At 41.7% G+C, this 18,302-nt stretch overlaps 1 pseudogene; it reads left to right on the forward strand.

Annotated features, from left to right (window-relative positions):
- The first annotated feature begins 16,068 nt into the window (after positions 1-16,068).
- LOC110307341 lies at positions 16,069-16,706 on the forward strand (annotated as a pseudogene).
- The last annotated feature ends 1,596 nt before the right edge of the window (positions 16,707-18,302 follow it).

Consider the following 18,302-nt stretch of genomic DNA (forward strand, 5'->3'; position numbering starts at 1 on the left):
TTAAACAGAGCCTTTAAGCTTACACAAAAGTGGTCATCAAGAAGACATGAGATGGATGAATGAGTCAGATGGGTTCAGGAAAGGAGCAGAGACCTTCAGAAATTAGCTCTACTAGGAAAAAGTGCCTTGGGGTGGGAGGGCATTAGAAAGGAGACTACATTGTGAAAACAACATAAGACCTTAAAAGAAAAGAAATGCTTCCTTTGGGTGGTGGTTTGGCCATAAGAATGGCCCTCCTAGGGTCATATATTTGAATGTCTAGTCATCAGGGAGTGGCACTATTTGATAGGAGATGTGACTTTATTGCGGGAATTGTGTCACTGGGGGGTAACCTTTGAGGTTTCAAGTCCATGCTCGCTTGCTCTCTCTCTCTCTCTCCCTTCTTCTCTCGCCCCTCTCCTCTCTCCTCTCATTCCCCCAACTCTCTGCCTACAGATTAGGATGTATCTCTCAGTTACTGCTATAGAGCCATGTCTGCCGGCTTGGTGTCATGCCCTCCCACACCCCCCCCCTCCCCATGACAGTCATGGAGTCACCCATTGAAACTGTAAGCAAGCTCTAAAGACTTTTGTTCATAAGTTACCTTGGTTGTGGTATCTCTTCATAGCAGTAGAACAGTAAATAACACACCATGTGATTTAGTCTGAAATAGTCTAGTGGTAAGGAAAATGGAGGAGCCAGGTACTGGGTAGTATCATAAATTAGGATCTGTTAAAAAAAAAAAGCCCAGAACAGCTTTTTAAGTCTCTATCCTAAGGAGAGCACTATAAGGGATGGGGGGTAGGGTAGGAGTAGGTATATGGCTTAATTTCTTTAGGCTGTGAGATTTGGCCTTTTAGAGTGACCAGTGCCTTAAAGGGACAGATTTGTGATCTACCAGAGAGGGAGGATTTTTCGAGGCAGCCAGAGACCAAGCTCTGCACAGGTAAAGCTGCTTTCCTCACAGTATAGAGAGGAAATGTCTCATGTCTCAGTCATGTCTCCTTATTTTTAAGATGAACTTTGGATCATGACAGATATTGAATATTGAATATTGTTTTAGGTAGTGAAAGAGTTAATGACCTAAGATCCTCAGATGAAGATAGCTCAGACAGGAATATTGACTTGACTGGTAAGGCCTGTGGGGTGATCTGTTAGGATCCAGGATGCTCCTGAAGACAGCAAACCAACAGAGGTTGATATCTACTACTTTGACACTGTAGGAGAATGGACCTACAGATGGGATCTTCCATCCCTGCTTTCTTCTGCCCTCCCAAGTTCCCTGCACCATGTCCACACAGTCTCTGTTCTCCCAAAGAGACGACTATCTTTCATTGTTCTGATTAAAGGACTACTTATTTCTGGAGAGGCTAGTTTATTTTTTTTTCTTTTATTTCCACATGGGTTTAATCAATCCCAACCTAAGCATAGTAATATAAAATTTGTGTTTTGTATACATTAGTGAAATAAAATACAATGCATATGGGACATTAGTGCTGCATACATAATGGCAGAAAGTATGGGAAAAATATTGTGTGCAGTAAAGACTGAAAGCTGGAAAAGAACTAAAGTGTAAAGTAAAAATAGGAAGGAGAATGGTAAGTAATGAGGAGCAAGAACCAAGCTAGGTGTCTTCTCATTCCAGAGCCTGGTCAGGAACAAGAAGAGTAAACAGGGGTGTAAGGATTCAGAGGGCTCATCTCAGTGATTCTCAACAATTACCAGACCACTTAATTCAATTGCTCGATCCCTTTAATTAAGAAACAATTCACTCTTCACGATTTAGTCCCTTTGACATTCAATTAGTGCTTCCAATCTGTAAAGTGAGTGCTATCAATCAGATTGGAATAGCAGCAATGCTCATTTCCATGGAAACAGCACACAGGTGGGTTCTCCTGTAGATGTCCACTCTAACTCTATCACCACTAGTCAAGCCAGATTTTCTTTTCAGCTAATATTTGCTAACTACTTGCCCACCAGGCATGTTGCTCAGAGTCCAGCATGGCTTCCCTGCTTTAAGGTAAATATATGGGAAGGAGGCTATAAAACAGAGGGGGGGGACCATATATTATCCTTCACTCATTTCAATGATCCTACTGAAATATTCCTAGAACATAAGGTAGATTAGTATAGAAAAGAATAGCACATTTTCTAGTCCAAAGTTTTATGTGGAATGGAAACTTTTAGATATGACACAAAGACTCAAAAACTTCATAGTCTTTACCCACTAATACCACTGGCCAATGATGTGCCAACAGATGAAACTTAATGGAAAGATTCCTGCCACCTAGTGATATAGATGCTACTACCATCTATGTCTGTATGAGTCCTTAGTTAAGGTTTCTATTGCTGTGAAGAGACCACAGCAATTCTTATAAAGGAAAACATTTGTTTGAGCTGGCTTACAGACTTTCAAGTTTAATGGTTCAGTCCATTATCATCATGGTGGGAAACACTGAAGCATGCAAGCAGACATGATGCTGGAGACTGAGAGGTCTACATCGGGATTAGCAGGCAGCAGTAAGGCACTGACTGGGCTTGTCTTGAGCATTTGAAAACTCACCCTTAGTGGCACACTTGCTCTAGAAAGGCCACAACTACTCCAACAAGGCCACAAGTCCTAATCCTTTTAAATAATACTACTTCCTATGAGCCTATGGGGGCTATTTTTATTCAATCCACTACAGGAATTATTCACTGTGTCTGTGGGAGTCATATAGAAGTGTAGAACATGCATATAGTATAGCACATGACCCTTCATAATAAAGGACTGTGCTCAGGATTTATGTATGTAACACACAGTACTCACCTAAAGAATGTTACAGAAACTAGAATTTAGTTTCTTACAGGTAGGTGATAGAAGCTAGAATTCCTTTCTACAAAACAAGCCATAAAACTGAAAGAGGTCTGTCTTTCCCTTCTCTCTGGAACACCCCCATCTGGCCCACAGCTCCCTAGAGAGGCCAACAGTGCATACATGTATGCATGAACGTGTGTGTGTGTGTGTGTGTGTGTGTGTGTGTGTGGTGTTTTTATATGTTTGTATATGAGTGCATGTGTTTGTAGGTCATGTCTGGTACCATCTTCAATCGTGCTCTATGTAATTTTCCCTAGTTATTTGTTTGTTTGTTTGAGGTTGAAAGGCTGTGCTGTGGCTTTCACATAAAGGTCAGAGGACAATTTTTGGAAGTTAGTTCTCTTCTACCTTGTGGGCTTTGGGAATCAAACTCAAGTTGTAAGACTCACAGAAAGTGCCTTGACCTATTGAACCATCTCACCTCCTCTCCACACTAATTTTCTGAGGCAAGGTCACTCCCTCAACCTAGAGCTCACTAACTGGCTCTGCTGGATAGCCAGTGTCCTCCAGGGATCTGCTTCCTCGTCTCCCAGTACTAGGACTACAGTCACATACCTCCACACCCACTGCTCACGTGGAAGCTAAGAATTTGAACTCAGGTACCATACAGACTGAGTCACCGCCCCAGCTTTAGATCATATGCTTTTGTCGGACCACATTTCTACACAGCTGCCCAAAACTTGAGTATAGAAATGTTTTTCTCTGGACCTGAAGGCTCTCATGAGTCAAAACTTTCACTAAATAAGTGTTGTATGCTTTCTCTTGTTAACCCTCTGTTATAGCAATGTTGACTATATATGCTGACGTTTTGGTGTATGGAGAAAGATATCACCTCTTTCTGCCCCTTGGTATCTGTGGTGTATTAGTCAGGGTTCTCTAGAGTCACAGATCTTATGGGTAGTCTCTATATAGTAAAGGGATCGGTTGATGACTTACAGTCTGCAGTCCAACTCCCAACAATGGTCAGCAGCAGCTGTGAATGGAAGTCCAAGGATTTAGCAATTGCTCAGTCCCACAAGGCAAGCAGGTGAAAGAGAGAGAGAGAGAGAGAGAGAGAGAGAGAGAGAGAGAGAGAGAGAGAGAGAGAGAAAGAATCTTCCTTCTTCCAATGTCTTTATGTAGGTCTCCAGCAGAAGGTGTAGCCCAGATTAAAGGTGTGTGTCACCAGGCCTTTAATCCCAGATGACTTTGAATTCAGAGGTCTCCTGGTCTTAATCTTCTGGAATTCATAGTCATTATGCCTCAAGATCTCTATGCCAAGATCCAGGTCAAAAACTTGTATTTCCCAGCCTGCAGATTAGGATCACTGGTGAACCTCTAATTCTGGATTGTAGTTCATTCCAGATAATCAAGTTGACAACCAGGAAGAGCCACTACATGTGGTAAATTGTAGGCAAACCCTGATACTGGAGTGTAGCCTTTGCTGGGGTAGGAATCAAAGTGAGGCCCTGGGAGTTGGAATATGAAGAGTGAGCCTCTGTGAAATGTTGAGGAGTTTGGAATTGTGGAAGACAGAATGTATGAAGGAAGTTTAAGAGATGGTTTTTATTGTGGCTATTGCAGTAGAGAGAGCATTTCCCAAAGGAAATTGTCTCAAAGAGAGTCAAAATGTTTCATTAAACAAATAAATGACTAAGAAATAGTCAAGATGGCCCTGCCTGCCAACGGGCTGAAGGATGGCATGGTTCCTCTACCATGCTGTCTGCCATAATGTTCCAAGTTCGGAATTTTGAGACTTAATACCAGTGATGCTATTTAAGCCGCTCAAGTGTTATACACAGGGAGGAGTCCAAACACTGAGGATCTGTGATACCAACGAACCAACTGCTACCATTTGTTCTCATCCTAAGGTTTTGACTTGACTTCTCACATGTTCTTCCTCTTGCTTTTTGACTTTCCTTCTACTGGATTCTCTGGACCCCAGTCTAATCATCCTGACCTAGTTGGATGACTTGGGTTCTCTAGATCTTACCTTTTGCTGCAACTATACTAACTCCAAAAGGGTCAGCACAAGAATTTTACCCATGTTATTGAAAAATACTATGTCCTTGGTCTCCTCCAGCTAACACCTTAGATCTCACACCTGGTCACAGCCCTATACCACATAGGGGTAGTCTGGAATGGGCAATCTTTCCTGGGTAAAGGATGTCAGTAACCTCTGTACCAACTTAGCCATCTCTCCTCAGATAGGTTGCTCTATTACATGGATAAGGGCTTGTGACTTTGATCAAGACTCAGATCCCTGCAAGCTAGACCTGTAAGAGAAGTGGGATGTAACCTTGGGATTTTCCCACCCATACCCCAATTCCCAAATAACAACTTGGAGGTTTATTTATTCATGAATAAATGTGTAGGCCATAAATTTTGTTCCATGACTAGCTCATAATTTATATAACCCATTTACACTATTCTAAATCTGCCAGAAGGCTAGTTACCTCTCCTTAGTTTCATGCATCTGACTTCCTCAGAGTCCAGGGTGAATCTCCCCAACACCTGACTAACTCCCAGGGTTCCTATCTCTCTTCCAGATGTCCTGCCTCAGCCTCAGCTCATTGGTCATGAACTCCTTATTGACAGGTGATGCTTCCACACAGTACACAGGGATTTTCACTACAATGACAAGGTCAGTTCAGAGTTGAACTATTCAACTCCTGGGCATTGAAGTCTTGAGCCCCATAAAAACTGCCAAGGTAAACTGTAGTCAGAATTCACAAGCAATGGCTTCAATGAATTACTTAGAATAATAACTCGAATCCATTAGCCTTGAAATGAGATGAATAAATTTAACATTGTCCCAGAAGATGTACTAGGGAGAAATATGACGACAAATTACATGGTTATGAAATTATGCTTTCAGATGGATAAGCTCAGTTCTGGGTTCTGCTTCAGAAAAACATAAAAACTAATAAAATGCAAAACATAACCTATATTGCTGAAGTTTCCTGAGCAGTCATCTAACAAAGAAAATATGTGTTTCTATCAAGGCACTAAAAAGCTCTGTGGAGAGAGAAAGGCTTCAAGTAAATTCAATTATGAGTCTGTGGCTTGGATGTATGCTGGCTGAACCTCATAGAAAAGCAAGGCGTCTTATCCACTAAGGCTTTCTTAGGGAGACAGATATCAAATAATAGATTTTAATTTCTGTAACAAAGAACTTCAGTGCACTTGGCCAAGTCAGTACCATTAGTATGAATTTAAAGAAAATTAAGCTGAACCATGAAACTTAATAATGCCTTGAACTTATAGATCATTCCGCTTAAAGTAACTCCTTTCTATTTCGGCACTGTGAAAGCCGTGATTAAAGAAAATCATAAGGTTTACCAACTGCATTCCACCTTTTCTCCCAGTCTCATTCACAGCAATCTTTTGTAATTACATACTGATTTCCATATAAGGCCCTTCAAGAGTTTTTGCAAACATTAATTAAGCTTTTCAATACCCCAGCAAGGGAAAAGGCTGGCTTTAGAGCTAGGAGACATCTGTTTGGTGTGACGGTGGCTGCAATGACATTTGTTCCTGTCACTCAGAGTCAGCACACAGAGCTTTAACCTGTGGGAAGAGAGGAGATGTGCTGATTCTGCCAGAATTACAAGTGACAGCACAATGCCTCCGCTTGCTTTAAGGAAGATGGGGTGACTTTCCCTGTGAATTAATTGCTCTCTTTCAAAGGATGCAAAGATATTTTTAAGTTTAACTCTGAATAACTGATGCGAGTTTTTTTATTATAATGACATTTTTGAAATCCATTTGAATCCAATGTTCTGTCTAGCCTCTACATAAATATTGTTTTAGAGACAGCTTTAGGTTCTGTGTAGCTAAGGCAGTTGAAAATGAGAAATTGGCATACAGGGCAAAATTAGAGAGCAGCTCACTTCTGCATACACATGGATCATATCCTTCCTTTTAAATGTAGAAACAACAATGTCAGCTTTAAGACCACAGGGAAACAGCAGAATGAATAAGACAGGGTACCAGACACTCTTTTCTAGTCCTGAAGATATGAGCCAGGGAGATCAAGATGATTAACAAACACTTGTTCTGTTAAGCCTGCTAAAAATTTGTAAGGAAAATTGTAAGTGATCTTCTTTCAAGCCTTAGCCTATAAATGATTGCATTATAGTCCAGCAGCATGGATTGCTTACACAGTGTTCTGACAGGAAGGCTGGTGTTCCCAAGCCACCAGAACAGTTTTGGCAGTTGGTGCTGGCAAATTAGTATTATATCCAGATCTCTATCCCTGTCCATAAAACTTGAGTGGGACACTATCTACTATTTCTTGGTTCTTGACTCTGACTATACCCCATAATGATGTGAGGAACATTGACACAGCTGAGCATAGAACTTTCGTGAAAATTCTTCAAAAGGTTCACAGGAGGGGATCACTTGAACTCAAGGGTTCAAAGCTCTCCTAGGAAACAGAGAGACACTGACACCTGGAAACAAGTAAGCAAACAAATATCTTTGAGGATGAGGTGCTTGTAGGAATTTTCAGAGTGATTTTCACCCATAGCCTTAGCGGGCAACTATGGTCAAATAGCATCTATGAGGCCACCAATCCAATGACAAGGCCTCAGCCCAAACCCAGAAAGTGCTTCCACTGTCCCCATTCCTGTCTGTGACTCTCATCTTTACCATGGTAAGTAGCTGTTTGCTGGCTTGAAACATTAACCAGAGATGGGGGAGGGGGGACCAGCTAAGCCTGTTCTCATACTCAAGACCAATAGGTTTTCTGCAGGAATATTGTCCCTGGCACTGGTATCCAGCTCACTCTAGATGCCACATTGTATGATGACACTGCAGGCCAGGTCCTGAGAGGCCAGGTCGAGTTAAAAAAAAATATTCCAGAGGGGAATCAATGCATCTGACTTCAAGGATCAGAGGCCCAATACTGTGCAGATATATAGGCCAGTGGATCAAGAAATCCACCCTGTAAAAAGAGCTTTCAGAAATATTATAAAACAGGCCATCTGGGAGTTCCCCAAAGATGAAGCCTAGGTTAGTGGTTAGCAGAGGAAGATATTTCATTTTTCCTTCCTATCCCCTAGCCAAACCTTATAAAGAGACAAGTTTTCAACATAGATTTCTGAGAGGAGCACATTAATTGTGTGGGAAGGGGAAAGGTTGTGATTCAACCACGCTTGATATCCTGATATCTTTAGGTAATGCCACAGAAATCACATTAAGGACATATTGAGTCACAATGAAAAAAAAGAGTTCTTTTTCCTGTTCCTTTTGAATCCTTCTGATTATACCAAGATAGATATTTCAGTTAGTTGTAGGTCTTGGGCATCTTTCCGGAACTTGACAATATCTCTTTTTAATAAAGAATGAGGAGAGGCACGGTAAGCAGCTGGCGAGAAAGCTTAGTTTTCATCTGTATCTATTTATGCGGATTCTCTTATTCATTGCAAATGTTCTTCAATTTGTATTAGTGATTTAAGGCTTCCTTACAAACTACCTTTGCTTGTGAAAATATGACATGATATAAGAAGATAATACAGCAGGAAGTACACATATATAACAAATATTTTAAGGATGAGTAAAAATATTTTACTATTTTATCTCAAAATGTGGCCATCTTTTTAAAAAGTTAGCATGTTTTGTTAGAAAGAGCTCGTTGCCAGCTTACTATGTCTTAGGGCATATATTAGAGAAACTATGCCTAATTTTTAGAATTGTTAAGTAATGAACAATATGTCTTAAGAGACAAAAACTAGCCTTCAACCCCTAGGCCTCCTAAGTAGCAATCATGAGAGACATGCTTTAACATTGTGGAATGCATGAGTGATTCATTTCAGTGCTGGGACCAAACCCAGAAGCTCATGCTTGGTAGCTAAGGTCTGCCAAAAAGCCACACCCCAACCTCAAATACTGTGTATTTCCAATATAAATGAACTTTGATTTACTATCCACATGTATCCCTAATTCTGTTTTCAGATGGAAGCCCTTTAGAAATGTCCAGTTCAACCATCTGGGTTATCTAGAAAAACTTCCACTTGCTTTTATTATTCACACAGGAACTAGGAGTTTTTAAAAACCAACTTCAAAATAGGCTTTGTAAAGATAAATAGCCAGTCGGGCGGCTAGCTAAGCTGGATGGCCTTTATCTGCTTTGTTCCTGTGTGGCCAATTTATAGGGTGAGTCATTTTGTGGGGGAAGGGAAAGGAGAAGGAACCGGGCTTGTTAAGGAGACATGAGGAGGGATAGTCTTGTCTCCGTGAGGTTTCTACTGTTGCGATAAACACCCTGGCCAGAAGAAACTTGCAAGGGAAAGGGTTTATTTCAGTTTATTTGTTCTAGTCCATCTTCCAGAGAAGTCGGGCAAGGAGCTCAATGAAGGAATCTGGAGGCAGGAGCTGATGCAGAGGCCAGGCAGGAGTGCTGTCTACTGGCTTGCTCGGTCTGCATGGCTTGTTTAGCCTACTTTCTTATCATACCTAAAACTGTCATCCTAGGGTGAGCCTCACTCGCTATAGCCTGGGACCCCCCACATCAATCACTAATTAAGAAAATTCACTATAGACTTGTTTGTAGGCCAATTGAAGTTCTCTCTTCCCAAATGAAAATGGCTTGAGCTTGTGTCAAGATAACTAAATAACTAACTAAATAAACAAACAAACTAGCCAACACAATGCTCACCATGCAATACATACATGCATGAAAACTTTAAAAATTAAAAAGTAATACTTTAGATAATCGTACCCTGCATAGGTAGTAAATCCACTCCCAGAAGCCATAAGGTTATTAAATGAAAATCCCAGTGCCTGAGATCAGCTATGTTCCTGTGAATTGGTGTTCAGTGAGCCCCCCAAGGCCCCTGAGACAAAATAGGAAATTGTCTCTATGGTTGCCCACCAGAACTGCATGGGTAAGACCCTCTTGCTGAAGATACCATACAGTTTGGTTGCAAGAAATATAGAGAAATTGCTGGGCGGTGGTGATGCATGCCTTTAATTGCAGCACTTGGGAGGCAGAGGCAGGTGGATTTCTGAGTTTGAGGCCAGCCTGGTCTACAGAGTGAGTTCCAGGACAGCCAGAGCTACACAGAGAACTACAGAGCTACACAGAGCTACCCTGTCTCAAAAAAAAAAAAAAAAAAAAAAAAGCCTGATATAGCTGTCTCCTGAGAGGCTCTGCCAGAGCCTTACAAATACAGAGGCAGATGCTTACAGCCAACCATTGGACTGAACACAGAGTTAATGGAGGAATTAGAGAAAGGACTGGGGGAGCTGAAGGGGTTTGCAACCCCATAGAAATAACAACAATATCAACCAACCAGATCCCCACCCCTCCCCAGAACTCCCAAGGACTAAACCACCAACCATGGAGTACACATGGCTCCAGCTTCATATGTACCAGATGATGGCCTTGTCATGCAGCAATGGGAGGAGAGGTCCTTGGTCCTACAAAGGCTTGATAGATGCCCCAGTGCAGGGAAACTGAGGGTGGGGAGGAACACCCTCATAGAAGCAGGGGGAAAGAGAATGGGATAGGGGGTTTTGGGAGCAGGGGGTGGGGGTAGGGGAACCAGGAAAGGGGACAACATTTGAAATGTAATAAAGAAAATATCCAAAAAAGAGAAAGAGAAAGAAAGAGAGAGAGAGAGAGAGAGAGAGAGAGAGAGAAAGAAAGAAAGAAAGAAAGAAAGAAAGAAAGAAAGAGAGAGAGAGAAAGAGAGAGAAAGAAAGGAAGGAAGGAAGGAAGAGAGAAAGAAAGAAAGAAAGAGAGAGAGAGAGAGAGAGAAAGAAAGGGAGAAAGAAAGGAAGAAAGAAAGGAAGGAAGGAAGGAAGGAAGGAAGGAAGGAAGGAAGGAAGGAAGGAAGGAAGGAAGGAAGAAAGAAAGAACAAAAAAGACAAAACCATCTCAAAATAGTTTTCCCAGGGCTGGAGATGGCTCAGTGAGTAAATGCTTAGCAAGAAGGCCTGGCAATCCGAGTTCAATCCCCAAATCCTGAGGTAGAAGAAAGATATTAATTCCTGAAAAATATCCTGGAACCTTCCCACATACATTGTAGCATACACATGCCTGCACCCACATACATATCATACCCACCAACCCTCAATATGAATATATACATTAAAAGTCGGTTTCTGAAGGCAAGCACTTGTACGGTTAGATAAGCCAGATGAATGTAATTTACTTCCGTCCTATGTTGTCAGTTTATAGTTTGAGGCATTCTGTCACGACATTGTGGAGGACATTGATCGGGACATTCTTGTCTATGCTCTTGTGGCTTGGGGTAGCAAGTTTTGGCCCGGTTGATTTGCACTGAAGCGAGGTTGTGGCTTCATGGTTGTTTATGTACATGGGTACCATCTCCTCTCCTACGTCGCTGAAATAGAGCCCAAGTAAACATTAATGGGCAGCTCATAGAGTATGCTTCTGTGCAAAGCAATGTCTAACAACAATATTTTAAGACATCAAAATAAATAATGAATACAACTACTGTCAGGAAATTGGGCAAGGCGGGGGAGAGAAAACTGCTGTGTATTCCATACCACAACCCCCTCATTGCTTTGGTGTGATCATACTTAATTCCATCATTGTGAGTGTGCACGTGTGTGTGATGGTGCAAGATGAGTGTATACACCTTATCGTTTCCATTCTTTCTTCATCTTGCTGAACAACTTTTTTTTTTTCCTGAGAGTGTTTCATTGTGTTTCCTTATCACTATATGCTTTGGTGTGTTTCCTATTAACAAGGACATTCTTTTCTACAAACACAGCAAGAAGTTCGTCATTGATACAAATCTGTTATCTAATCTATAGTCTACACCAGTTTCCTTAATTATCTTAACAATGCCCTTTATATCTTCTCTTTTCCAATTAGGAATATAATCAATGATCGCACACCAAAGCTAATGGTGATGTCACTTCAATGTGACCACATCCTTTGGGTTTCTTAACTTTGATACTTTGAAGATTCCATCTAGTTGAGTTGAAAATACCAAGCATCTTGAATTTGCCTGATTTCCCCCATGACTACTGGATCTTTACATGGTTGCAAATACTATAAGCATCATAAATATTTCCTTATGATAGTTGGAAGTCTTAGCTCTGTTTAATTATTTCACAATATAACATAAATATATTAATGTTGCAGTGAATACTTTAGACATATATTGTCTTTCATGTTTTTGATTATTCCCTTAAAATGTGAATACCAGAAGTAAATCAGTAAGTGTGAGCATCTTTGAAACTATGGAATATAAATTTCCTAACTGCTTTCCAAAGGGCCTATGCAGTTGACCAGTGACAGCTGACAGCCAGGTTCATACTGAACCCCACAAGTATCAGAACTGATGGTTACATCTCTCTCCATTCATTTAATGAGCACTTAAAAAATTCCACTTGGAGAGAATTTTAATTTGTCTGTACAGTATTTTCAGGTAAGAGTAAAAATTTTCCTCTGTGGAATTTTCCAGCTGTTTTGACTTCACACTGTTTCGGTTTCTGTCTGTTGATATAGACTACATTCTGATGTGCTGTTCTCAGAGTAAGTCTGGCCTGGGTAAGACACTTGGGTCTGTTGTCTGACAGGCGCTTTCTCTCCAGGTTGATCCCCATCCAGTTTTTCCTCGTGCCTTATTCTCCACCTACGCTATTTGTGGTCCACTGACAATGTGTTCTTTCTTGCCTCCGGGGCTTTGGTACTTCAATGGAGCAAAAATAATTTTCTCTTTATTCTTCATGTGTATACCTAGGAAAGATCCCTATAACTAAGACAGATTTATACAAGTATATAGACAAGTGTTGTTCCCCATATACAGAAGGAAATTCTCAGGCTACATAACTCTGAAAGAAGTCACTTTAGATCCAGGTTTATACTGAATGTCAACAGAGGACAGCACAGCTTTAGAGAAGTGATGAGAGAAAGAAAAGAATTTCACATCTTTAAGGGTAGCAACTTGTGGAAAGGCAGCTGAGAGGGACTTTGCGATGGATGTTCCTTGGGGGCTCTTTTTGTGTAAAGAAGGGCTTGAAGTTGTCTTTGGTGACAAACTTTCATACGTCCTGCCCAAAAAGAGAGAGGAAAGATCTCTGCCTTTGGAAAAGTATATTCTGCTTTTAGGAAAATGAGGAGGGAGCAGGAAACGTTTCTGCTATTTGCTTCTCGGTTGCCTAATTTAGCTCAAAATAATCTGCCAAAATGAGATGCCTTCAAGTGGCGATCTCAAGTCCTCTTAGCACAAACTTCTCCTCCCTCCCCAGTTCTCTTCCTCAGTCTCTTGCACCCAGACTTTGAGGTGTCAGTTTAGATGGCATCCATAGTTTCCAAGTTACTCCTCCTGGTCAAAAGATTACGAGTCTCACCCTCCCACCCCGCCCCGCCCCCCACTGCCATATTACAAGGATCAATTTGTCTCTCTCTGTGTCCCTTCACCACTTGGCATGAGGTTCAATAGATTTGCTGTCTTAATATGCACAGAACATCTTAAGCCAGTGGGGGAACAAATCAAGGAGGCCTCTTACTTTTCAGTGCCCCGCCTTTGTTTTCTCTTGCAGACAAAATTCATATGGAACGACAGACTTTCTGTCTATCTCTGTCTGTCTCTGTGTCACTCTCTCTCTTTCTGTCTCTGTTTCTGACTCTGTCTCTCTCCCTTCCTCCCTCCCTTCCTCCCTCCCTTCCTCCCTCCCTTCCTCCCTCCCTCCTTTCCTTCTTCCCTCCCTCCCTCCCTAATGTCTATACAAGGCTACTTTTTCATCACTGTAGCAGTGAAGGTTTGGAGCCAGGGGCTAACCTGTTCACTGACTGTGGAATAATAGTGAAAGGAGGAAATTGGAATCAAATGAATAAGAGACGGTAGGAGAATTCATTTTTTAAAATATAAAGCTCTTGAAATCCTCCTCTATATACTTGGTCTACCTGCTTTAAAAAAACAAAACCCTCTGTAGATGAGAGTTATCTACCATGCTAGCCACTAAGCACACATGGCTCCTTATTCCAAGTTAAATTAAGTTATTACTTAGTTTTTGAGTCACCCTAGCCACATTTTGAGTGCCCAATTGCCCTATGTGTTTAGTGACTAACGATAGTAAGCAGCAAGAATGTAGTCCGTTATTGTGGAAAGGTATTGGGTAGCACTAGTTTTGATCTCAAAGTTTCAACATGTTAAGCTCCTTCCAGAAGAAATTCACATGAAAACATCTGAGCCCACTTCTAGTAATCATTCTAAAGGTGCAGTTTCCATTTGGAACTAAGTTACAATCTCATATCAATTGCCAGTAGTTCTGGCTAACCTTAACAACCATATTATGTTTCCAAAGTCATACTTTGAATTAGCAAGTTATCAGTGGGCAAGATTATCTTGTTATACAGTGGCTTTTAGTTTTTGCTGATCACATTGTGTCTTAGTCAGGGTTTCTATTCCTGCACAAACATCATGACCAAGAAGCAAGTTGGGGAGGAAAGGGTTTATTCAGCTTACACTTCTGTTATTCTCCTGTTCATCACCAAAGAAAGTCAGGACTGGAACTCAAGCAGGGCAGGAAGCAGGAGCTGATGCAGAGCCATGGAGAGATGTTACTTACTGGCTTGCTTCCCCTGACTTGCTCAGCTTGCTTTCTTATAGAACCAAGACTACCAGCCCAGAGAAGGCACCACCCACAAGGGGACCTTCCCGCTTGATTACTAATTGAGAAAATGCCTTACAACTGGATCTCATGGATTCCCCAACTGAAGCTCCTTTCTCTGTGATAACTCCAGTTGTGTCAAGTTGACACACAAAACCAGCCAGTACACATTGACTCTGATTTTGACACATCAAACTATTTGATAAAAGTAATCATGTTTTGACATATTTCATTATAATTAATTTAGTTGTATATAGAAATTAAAATAATATATACAAGGACAAATGTCTTCCTTAGAAACCTTAAAAACACAAGCCCTACCTGGAAGTGTAGGGCAAAGGCTATAACTCAGTGGGAAAGTGTTTGCCTAGCATTTATGAAGCCTGGATTCAATTAACAACAACCACCATCACCACCAACCACACACACACACACACACACACACACACACACACACACACACACTATGCTGGTTATTTTTTGTTGTTGTTTGTCAACTGGACTCAGTCTAGAATCAACGAAGGAAAGGGACCCTCAGACTGCCCAGTGAGCAAGTCTGTGGTGGCATTTTCTTGGTTGCTGATTGAAGTAGAAGGGCCTGGCCCATTGTGGGAGGTGCCATCCCTAGGCACCTGGGTTTGGGCTGTATAAGAAAACATTCCTCCATAGTCTCTGCCTCTATTCCTGCACTGAACTCCTACCCTGACTTCCCTCAAGAAAGGATCATCTTCTGGGAGTTAAAAGATTAAATAAACCCTTTCCTCCTCTAAGTTGTTTTTGGTCAGTGATCTTTTGGTCTCTGATCTTACATCAGAGAAGCAAACTAGGATACAAACATGATGCATTATTACCCTTATAATACTGGTTTGGAATGTAGCTTAGTCTTACATTATGTTCTTAGCATAGACAAACACCCAGATCTAACCCTCAGCAACACACACACACAAACACATACCACACACACACTTCATCTCCCCACCCTAGAAAACTAGTAATTTAAATAAAGAGGTGTTCCCCAAAGTGGATACCACGTTCTTTGAGAAAGACTGAGAAGAAATAAGGAGACACATTGTCATTTTACATACTTTCTGTCTTGGTATCAATACAGAGTCGTAAGTATGGAACAGGAAACAGTCATGCAAAGGTCTCATGTTGAAGGGGTTAAAAGATCATCTGGCTATATTTGTCCATGTCTTGGTCATTACAGGCTAGGAGGCCAGTCTAGGGTCATTAATATGCTAAGGATCTCCTATGCCTCATCTCATTCCTCTCTACCTACCTTTGATGCAAGCATTATTCTGATTGTTTTATTTTCTATATTGTACCTAATGAGACTGGCTCATTTAAGGAGTCCAGACTTACATGTCTACTAAATAAGGGATACTGAATCTTAGGTTAGAAATAAAGTCTAAAGCCAGAGGTAGGACCCCGGAACATTAGGCAAATGCCTGCCTGGCCTTTGTTAGGAATTATAAGTACATTAGAATATGACTCTGATGACTCTATTTAGAAATTCTTCAGGTTTGCTTAAGAATATTGATTTATGTTGACAGGGGCTGAAGGGCTGTGGCTGAAGGGCCGAGGAGCTTGGAGCAGCCTAATCAGTAAACCCTGTGGCTGGGGAGACACCCTTCTGATTTGCTCCACATCCCGTACACTTCCTGCAGGATCACGAATTCTTCGAGGATGGGGATGTGCAGCAGCACTTGTGCTTACAGGCCATGCTCACTCAAGTGTCTGAGATGCTGGAAAAGTCCACGGTGCCAGAGTTCACCTGTCAGGTGGCTGACCATTGCCAAGTTTTTGCCTCCATAGTGGAATACCAGCACCATTACCACGTGAGGCATAGAAACACCTGCTCTTTCTGCAGCTGTGCCTTCCCCTCCGGGCATTTGCTGGGTGTGCACTTCCTGGAATGACATAACTCTTTGTTTTAGATCCTGGCCCAGAGGCAAGACATGTACAGGGCTCAGGTGAAAACTGCCCAGAGAAGTTCAAGACCAGCTAAGACCGGATCACATGATAAGGCTATACATGTACCCTGCAGATATCTGATTTGATAGACTCAAGACAAAGAGAGTCCCAGCCATGCCAGCTGCAGCAGATGCAGCAGCCAGAGCCTTGAAAGACGACAGTGATGCCATGAAGATCTGCTCTGAACCGCTGCCCCTGAAGGAGGACCTACAGCCACAGAATACCTTCTACTATCTCTTTTTGCCAGGGTGCAGCCAGAGGATTTAAAAGCACCAAGAAAAAACAAAAAACAAAAACAAAAAAAAAAAAACACCACTGATGAATCCTAGCTAGGAAACCAGACAGATTTTCAGGGAGTGATGGGCCAGAGCCTTTCTCTTGCTTCTGGACCAATGTCCTGAGCTGAACCCCTGCCACCTCCTTATTTCCATCTCTGGTCACTTGAAGCAACCAGTGTGTAGAAACCCAGAATCTGTAGATTCCAGAAATAACCAGCACACACTGAGGGAGAGAAATGGAGACTACCTACTTGCTCTGCAGTGGCTACTCTAAGAATGTCACTATTAAGCATATGTAATAAATTCATTTTCACTGAAAAAAAAAGAATATTTATTTACTAACAGTAGATGTACATGTATTCATCAGCAGTAATATCTAATTGGTTATAGTGATATGTGGCCTGGAGAAGTGGCCTAGTGGTTAAGAGCTCTGGCTGCTTTTCCAAAGGATCCAAGTTCGATTCCTAGCACTCACATGGCAGCTCATAACTCCAGTTCCAGGAGATCTATTGTCCTCTTCTGCCCTCAGTGGTCACCAATTACATATGTGCTGCACATATATACATGCAGGCAAAGCATCCATACATCTAAAACAATAAAATAACTTTTTTAAACTGTGTGTGTCTCTGTGTGTATTAGGGATTTCACACAAGACCTTGTACATGCTCAGCCAGTACTACACTATTAAGCTATAGACTGATGATTATTAATAGTCTGCCAGAAGAGTTTAAAAGTTATTTTTCTTAGAGATACTTATTGCCATTTCCCTCTTGCAGTGTCTTAACCCAAGGTTGGTAACTCAATCAGATCTTATTTATTCTGGGAGCTGTGAAAACATCCACTTCTGGGCTCAGTAGTGCAGCTCTCATACAGGGCCCTGGCACTGAAAAGAGGGAAGCTGAATGGGGAAGAATATGGAGGAAGATCATAGGCCACTGAGACCCATTTCGAATCAGGATCATTGACTTCTGCAATCCATTCTTGTTACCACCACCCTATGTTTGTCTAACGCATAAGAAATATCTAATCCTGTTTCCACAATAGTCTTTCTCTGTATGGTCCTGAGTGGCTCCCTGATTCTGGGCTTTGGGGGTAACAATGAGATGATCTAGACAACTGGAACCAAACTTAGAACAGTCAACCAAACAAGGTCATCCCAGCTTCTTTTCCTGGGGTTATCTCAGGAATAAGTCTCTTGGCAAAAGATGTAGAAAGCAGCATCGCTGCTGGGACCATCTGGGAGGTAGTTTCCTTTGCTCTAAGAAGGGGAAGTCATACAGAGGGGACTTGGTTGTGTGAGGAAGTGACAACAGAACTCTTGGAAAGCTAATGTGTAAAGGAGGTGGAGCAGAAGGTAGAGAGGAGCCTGGAGACCTGATCCAACCCCCGACCAACCAGGAGTCACCTCCCTCCAGCTTTCCTGGAAGAACAGAGCACAGAGGTGCTTTCGCTACCCACCTGGAGTACATGAGGTTTGCAGCCTAATTGCCATAACTGGATTTAAACAAAATACGGCTCTGGTCATAACTACAGTCTTTAAATGTCAAGGTTTTGTGGCATTCGACATTGGATTAAAATTAAAAGTCTCTATGACAAGAGTGTGAAAAACTTAACAGGGACTGACCTGCCTGTCTGTC

The sequence above is a fragment of the Mus caroli genome, chromosome 12 (assembly GCF_900094665.2).
Source record: "Mus caroli chromosome 12, CAROLI_EIJ_v1.1, whole genome shotgun sequence".
In the NCBI taxonomy this organism is placed as follows: domain Eukaryota; kingdom Metazoa; phylum Chordata; class Mammalia; order Rodentia; family Muridae; genus Mus; species Mus caroli.